The following is a 6,984-nucleotide window of genomic DNA, read 5'->3' as shown; positions in this document are numbered from 1 at the left end:
GTCAAAATGAATGAATGTTCTCTGAACACCTATTATTCATATAGGAACATTTATTAATTGCTTAATATGCACAGGTACTATTATATAAGGGATAAACAGGTTATATATCATATAACTTAAAAACCAACAACCTTTGGGAAAAAACTCTGATTATTTAAAAAAATGTTTATTGTAGAAAATCTGAAGGAAAGGTTGAGGATTTTTTTTTTTTTTTTTTTTTTTTTAGATGGAGTCTCACTCTGTCACCCAGGCTGGAGTCAGTGGCATGATCTCAGCTCACTGCAACCTCTGCTTCCTGGGTTCAAGCAATTCACCTCCCTCAGCCTCCCAAGTAGCTGGGATTACAGGCGCACACCGCCACGCCTGGCTAATTCTTATATTATTAGTAGACATGGGGTTTCATCATGTTGGCCAGGCTGGTCTCGAATTCTTGACCTCAAGCGATCTGTCCACCTCAGCCTCCCAAAGTGCTGGGATTACAGGCATGAGCCACTGCACCTGGCCTGAGGAAAAAAATTTAATAATAATTTCTAAGTCCCCATCCAAAGAGAACTACTGTTACTAATTTCATGTTTTATATTTTCTTGTGCATACTCTACATGTGTGCATACTCTACATGAGGATTATTATTGAGATAATACAGATTACAGCTTTACATACTTCTTTTTCCATTCAGCATGATAGAGTGACCATTTTTCATATCTTTAAATGTCATGCAAAAGTATCACTTTATTGTACATCATTTAAATTGTACATTATATTCTAATTCCTGCTGACTGGCTATCAGGATTTCCTTCTCATAATTATCTAATACTCACTTGGATTCCTTGTAAGAATGGTTTCCTTACAAAATGAGAAAAGTTGAGCCCTTTCCACTAAAATGGTTAAAATAAAAACTTCATGTGTTTAATTCTGGTTATCTGGAAAATTCACTATGCAGAACTTATAATGTTAAATAAATGAGTTGTTAATAAATGTAGATCATGTCTTATCCAAAAATGCCTATCTACATGACATAGTACAGTCATTGTTTTATATCAATGCAGAGAGGAAGAAGCTGTGATGTTAATAAAGTTGAATTTTAAAATGAAAATCCAAAGAACTATATGTATATAGGCCAAATAAAAAGTTACTTGATTACTTAATAATATGGATTAAAATGAGTAATCACCGTAATTCATATATTCAAGAAGTTTTCTTTTCGAGTTAACATTTTAAGTCCTGCCATGCCATTCCCCTTCCATATAAATACACTCACATAATACGTACACAACACACATATTCACACCCACCCACCCTCCTGAATTAGTTAATCAATTCTAAATTTTGCTGGAGTTTAATTGTAAGATTTAGTGACAGATATTTTTCATATCTTGTCATGTCTAACTTCTGGAATCACATACATATGGTGAATGTGGTGCAGAAATGTGGCCAGATTTTTCAAAAGCACCAATCAAAACATTTTGATGGTTCACTTAATATAAGCAATAAAACCCCTCACTTTACTTTTTTTTTTTTTTTTTTTTTTTTTTTTGGTAACGTCTTAGAACATGTGATTTTCCAGCAAGGGTGTGGGGGGCGGGTTTCACTGTATCCAACAACATATTGAATCTCTCTGCCTGTTTTCTCTCTCCTTGAAGATTCTTTAACTTGGAATTCAGCTCAAATTCAGAGTCTAACTGAAATTCAATTTAATCGTTAATCCCATAAGGGGATACAATAGCTGCTACACATTCTGGCAGACTCAAAAATCTACAGATTTTTAGTTTTAATAATGTTTTCCCTGTCTCTAATTTCCTGTCTAAGAAAACATTCTCTTGGACAATTACCCCCGTAATGGCCTTGCCAGAATCAATTTCAAGTTCAGCTGTCTCAGACAGCTCAGTAGCAGTCTGGGATTTTCTTCCCCCTACAATTTTCATTTTTTCTGCACAAGAAACCTAAGGTTTTATTCATTGTCATCTCAAATGTCTTCACATATTGTTAAATATACATAGAACATATATGCTTTAGCATTATGTATTAGTATAATATTCCAACTGTCTCCAACTTACAAATGGGTCAAGTTCTATGAATTCTTCTCTTGGTCATTTGAAGCAAGCTTTATGTTTAAGGGTAGATTCTAAGAAAAACAAAATTAAAAAATTTGAACCTTAATGCATCCATACAAAACACTTTAAGCAATATTTTAAACACTTTAAGCAATATTTTATGTGGCATGTAGCTCCTAGTGATATGAAGAAGTTCTTTCTGAATTCTAGTTGCAGATACCATGAACACATCTCTCCCCATTCAGTGGCTTCTCTACTAGAGACATAAAGATTGGCATGTGGGATTAGTTTGGAAGGGGCAGCATAGGCATAAATAATCTCTACTGCCAATTTCTCATTTATGCTTTACAACTTCAAAAAGAAAGACATTTCTCCAGATCATTCACACCCCAGAGATACCCAATTGAGGACCAAAGGACAAGTTTATCCGGAAGAAATGTCAGGGGAAGTTCTAGTCTTAAATATATCCACAGGCCTGCTGTTTATATAACAGTTATTTTTTTCAAATGAGAAGAAAGTAAACATCTTTATTAACTTATGAAAATGAAATAAAATGTAAGTTACACAACATGAGGGGCTCAGATGCTACTCTTGTAGATCATCATTGCATTTGTGGGAATTTCTTTCTTTCTCTTTCTTTCTTTTTCTTTCTTTCCTTCTCCTTCCTCCCTCCCTCCCTCTCCCTTCCTTCCTTCCTTCCTTCCTTCCTTCCTTCCTTCCTTCCTTCCTTCCTTCCTTCCTTCCTTCCTTCCTTTCTTTCTTTCCCTCCCTCCCTCCCTCCCTTCCTTCCTTTCTTCCTTCCTTCGTCTCTCTCTCCCTCTCTCTGGCTCTTTCCTTATGTCTTTCCTTCTTTCTTTCTTTCCTTTGTCTGATCCGTTGCCCAAGCTGGAGTGTTGTCATGCAATCACAGCTCACTGTAGCCTCAAATTCCTGGGCTCAGGCAATTCTCTCACTTCGGCCTCCTGAGTACCTGAGACCAGGGGCACACACCACCACTCCCAGCAAACTTTTAAAAATTATTTGTGGGCCAGGCACAGTGGCTCATGCCTGTAACCCCAGCACTTTGGGAGGCTGAGGCAGGTGAATCACTTGAGGTCAGGAGTTCAACACCAGCCTGGCCAACATGGTGAAACCCTGTTTCTACTAAAAATACAAAAATTAGCTGGGCGTGGTGGTGGCACCTTTAATCCCAGCTACTAAGAAGGCTGAGGCAGGAGAATTGCCTGAACCCAGGAGGTGGAGGTTGCAGTGAACCGAGATCATGCCGCTGCACTCCAGCCTGCGCGACAGAACGAGACTCCATCTCAAAACAACAACAACAAAAAATTGTGGAGACAGAATCTCCCTGTATTACTCAGATTGGTTTCCAACTCATGGGCTCAAGTGATCCTCCCACCTTGGCCTCCCAAAGTGTTAGGATTACAGGCATGAACCACCACACCCAGACTGTGGAAATTTTGTAAGCAGAAGTGACTACAAGCTGTCTGCAAGGCAGTGGGTGAAAACATCACTTACTTTGTTGAATACATCACCACTGAGGGATGAGATGGCAGCTGCAGGTGTATGGGCAGCCACTCCCCCTCCTACCCCTAGGTCAGGCATTTCTTGTCAATTCTCAACTGCTGCCTGCTAAGGTTGAATGAGGCTTCAGAACCTTTTCCTACAATGGCACCCCATCCCATTCTTTTTGTCTTGTTGCAAAAAGATTTTTATAGAAAGAACAGATTTTTAAATAATACATCAAAAATCAATGTAATCTACCATATTATCACATCAAATAAGGAAAACCACATGATAATATCAAGAGATGTAGAAAAAGCATCAGACAAAATTAATTCATGTTAAAAACTCTCAACAATTCGGCCGGCGTGGTGGCTCACGCCTGTAATCCCAGCACTTTGGGAGGCCAAGGCGGGTGGATCATGAGGTCAGGAGATCAAGACCATCCTGGCTAACACAGTGAAACCCCGTCTCCACTAAAAATACAAAAAAAAATTAGCTGAGTGTGGTGGCGGGTGCCTGTATTCCCAGCTACTAGGGAGGCTGAGGCAGGAGAATGGTGTGAACCCAGGAGGCGGAGCTTGCAGTGAGGTGAGAACCAGCCACTGCACTCCAGCCTGGGCGACAGAGCAAGACTCCGTCTCAAACAAACAAACAAACAAACAAACAAACAACTCTCAACAATTCAGGAATAGAAGAGAACTTCCTCAACTCAATAAAGGACTGTAGGTTTTTCAAAAATCAGTATCCAGAGCTCTCACAGAGTCCGGTATAAAGCCTGTTCCCATCAGCTAGACTGAAAAAAAACCCTCATAATTCACAGGATGTGGGTTAGGAGCAAACTCCCTCAAACCAATTAAAGGCATCTATAGAAATGCTCATGTTGTATTTAACGATGAAAGACTAGATGCTTTCCTTCTAAGATCAAGAAAGAGACGAGGATGTCCATTTTCAGCACTTTAATTCAATATTGTACTGGAGGTTCTAGCCAGCACAATACAACAAGAAAAAGAAATAAAAGACATTCCACTTGAAAGATAGAAACAACACTGTCCTTGTTTGGAGACATATGGCTATCTTTGTAGAAAAATCTTAAGGAATTTACAAAACAAAAGAAATTAAAACTAGTGAGCTTTTTTTTTTTTTTTTTCTCCTGAGATGGAGTCTCGCTCTGTCACCCAGGCCGAGTGCAGTGGTGCGATCTCAGCTCACTGCAAGCTCCGCCTCCTGGGTTCATGCCATTCTCCTGCCTCAGCCTCCCGAGTAGCTGAGACTACAGGCGCCCACCACCATGCCCGGCTGATTTTTTGTATTTTTAGTAGAGATGGGGTTTCACCATGTTAGCCAGGATGGTCTCAATCTCCTGACCTCGTGATCCACCTGCCTCAGCCTCCCAAAGTGCTGGGATTACAGGAGTGAGCCACCATGCCCAGCCTAAAACTAGTGAGCTTTGTAAGGCAGCAGGATACAAAAATCAACATAAAAGTTAGTTATATTTGGATATACTAGCAATGAACAATCAGAAATTGAAATTCAAATAACATTATCATAACATTACTATGAGAAATTAAATAAGGCAAATAAGTGAAAAGATACATTGTGTTCCTTGCTTGGAAGACTTGATAACATTAAGGCATCCATCTCTTCCAGTTGCATCTATAGATTTAATTCAATCTCAATCAAAATCTCAATAGTTTTTTTTAGTAGAAATTGATAAGTTGATTTTGAAATCTGTATGGAAATACAAAGGATGTAGAATACCCAAAATAATTTTGGAAAAGAAGAGCAAATTTGGAGGACTAATGCTACCTGCTTTCAAGATTTATTGTAAAACATAAGTAATCAAAAAGGGTAGTATTGGCATAAAGATAGACAAATTGATCTAAAATTTGGTTAAAACACAGGTGAATGGATAAACCAATTCTGGTATATCCATTCAATGACATACTATTTTGTAGCAACAAAAAAAATGAATTACATGATGAACACAAATTTTAAAATGATTATGCTGAGTGAAAGAAGCCAAGCAAAAAAGATTTATATTGTAGGATTCCATTGATGTAAAATTCTAGAACATGTGAACTAATCTAGAGTGAGAGAAAGCAAATCTGTGGTTGCCTAGAGACCACGGGGCAGGAATGGTAGAAAGACATTTCAAAGAGGTATTAATACAAGGAAGCTTTGGTGTTTCAGAGGTGGATTCATATGTCCAAACTTACCAAATCAAGTTGTATACTTTAAATATTTGCAGTTGGCTGTATGTTAACGATACCTCCCTAAAGCTATTAAAATACTAGCAATTAAAAACGCTCAGTTTTTATAGATTCTTCTTCAACTTTTTGGTGAGAAAACCAATGGAATGGGCAGTTCAGTTTCAGGCAAAGAAGTATTGCTGCTCAAGAATGGTTTCTAAACAGATTGGAGGTTAAAGAAGGACTATTGAAATCCTGTTTAACCCAACTACCTTTATCAAAATATATTGATATTTTTTTCTTAAGAAAAAAGATTAAAACGAGCAATTTTCTGGCACTAGTGGAGAAGATGGCAAATGTGCAATGATCTAGCTGGACTTTTTCCTACTTTTGCTATCAGGGCTGATGACTCTCAAGGCTCAGATATCTGCAGCTCAAGAATGGATGTGACCAGTGATGGCAAGCCACCTTAGGCCATTCAAGGCTCCCAGCTGGAAAGAAGGCATCTCTCATTTGGGTGTCTAAAGAGAAAGCCCAACACTCTCACCTCCAGAGCCAGGCTCAGCCTCTTATAATGCTCCCATTTCTCTCTCTGGTCTGGCCAACCCAGCTCAGATCTGAACTGCTTTTTCTCACTTACAACCAGGGCTTATCTCATCGGCCTTGGAGAAAAACTCCACTTGGAGTTCCCACTTGGAGAAAAACTCTTGATTCTAATGCCTTATCCTGTATTGGTGGAGAGAATTTAAATCAATGTTCAGAGTCCCAGAATTTCCACATTCAAGTCTTCCTGGCCAGCACAGAGTGATAAGTGACTCACATTCTCAAAAATATCTACACCAAAACTACAAGGTCATGCCTCTTACTACTCCTACTCCTCAAGGTGAGGAAATCCTAGACAAACTACAGTGTAACAAAGTCCCTGAGAAAAGTGTCACTCCCTCTTTTCTTCACCAATCAAGGGAAGACAAAAACAAACAGAATTTTAAGGAGTTTTCTGAATACTAATTAGTAGTATGAGCTTGGACAACTCACAACTTGTTGGTCTTCAATTTCCCCAGCTGTAGAAATAAAATGATTATACAGAATGATCTCAAAGGTCTCATTCAATTCTATGCAGACATATATGTTCCCAGGCCTTAGTGGGTTTGCAATCTGGTTGAAGTAGAAGACTAGCCATCCTAAAAAAAAAAAAAAAAAAGAAAAAAAACCAGCAAGCATTACTAGAAAAAATACAATTA

General features: G+C 38.5%; 1 long non-coding RNA gene across 1 annotated transcript; it reads right to left on the bottom strand.

The window, feature by feature from the left end:
* Nucleotides 1-300: 300 nt before the first annotated feature.
* On the bottom strand, nucleotides 301-5,959 carry LOC129528283 (uncharacterized). The gene is made up of 3 exons (XR_010131290.1): nucleotides 5,771-5,959; nucleotides 2,055-2,122; nucleotides 301-503 (listed from the first exon to the last, which is right to left on the bottom strand). It is a non-coding gene; the product is annotated as an uncharacterized lncRNA (long non-coding RNA).
* Nucleotides 5,960-6,984: the final 1,025 nt, after the last annotated feature.

This window comes from Gorilla gorilla, chromosome 17, assembly GCF_029281585.2.
Source record: "Gorilla gorilla gorilla isolate KB3781 chromosome 17, NHGRI_mGorGor1-v2.1_pri, whole genome shotgun sequence".
NCBI lineage: Eukaryota > Metazoa > Chordata > Mammalia > Primates > Hominidae > Gorilla > Gorilla gorilla.
This window is presented reverse-complemented; position numbering and strand designations above follow the sequence as displayed.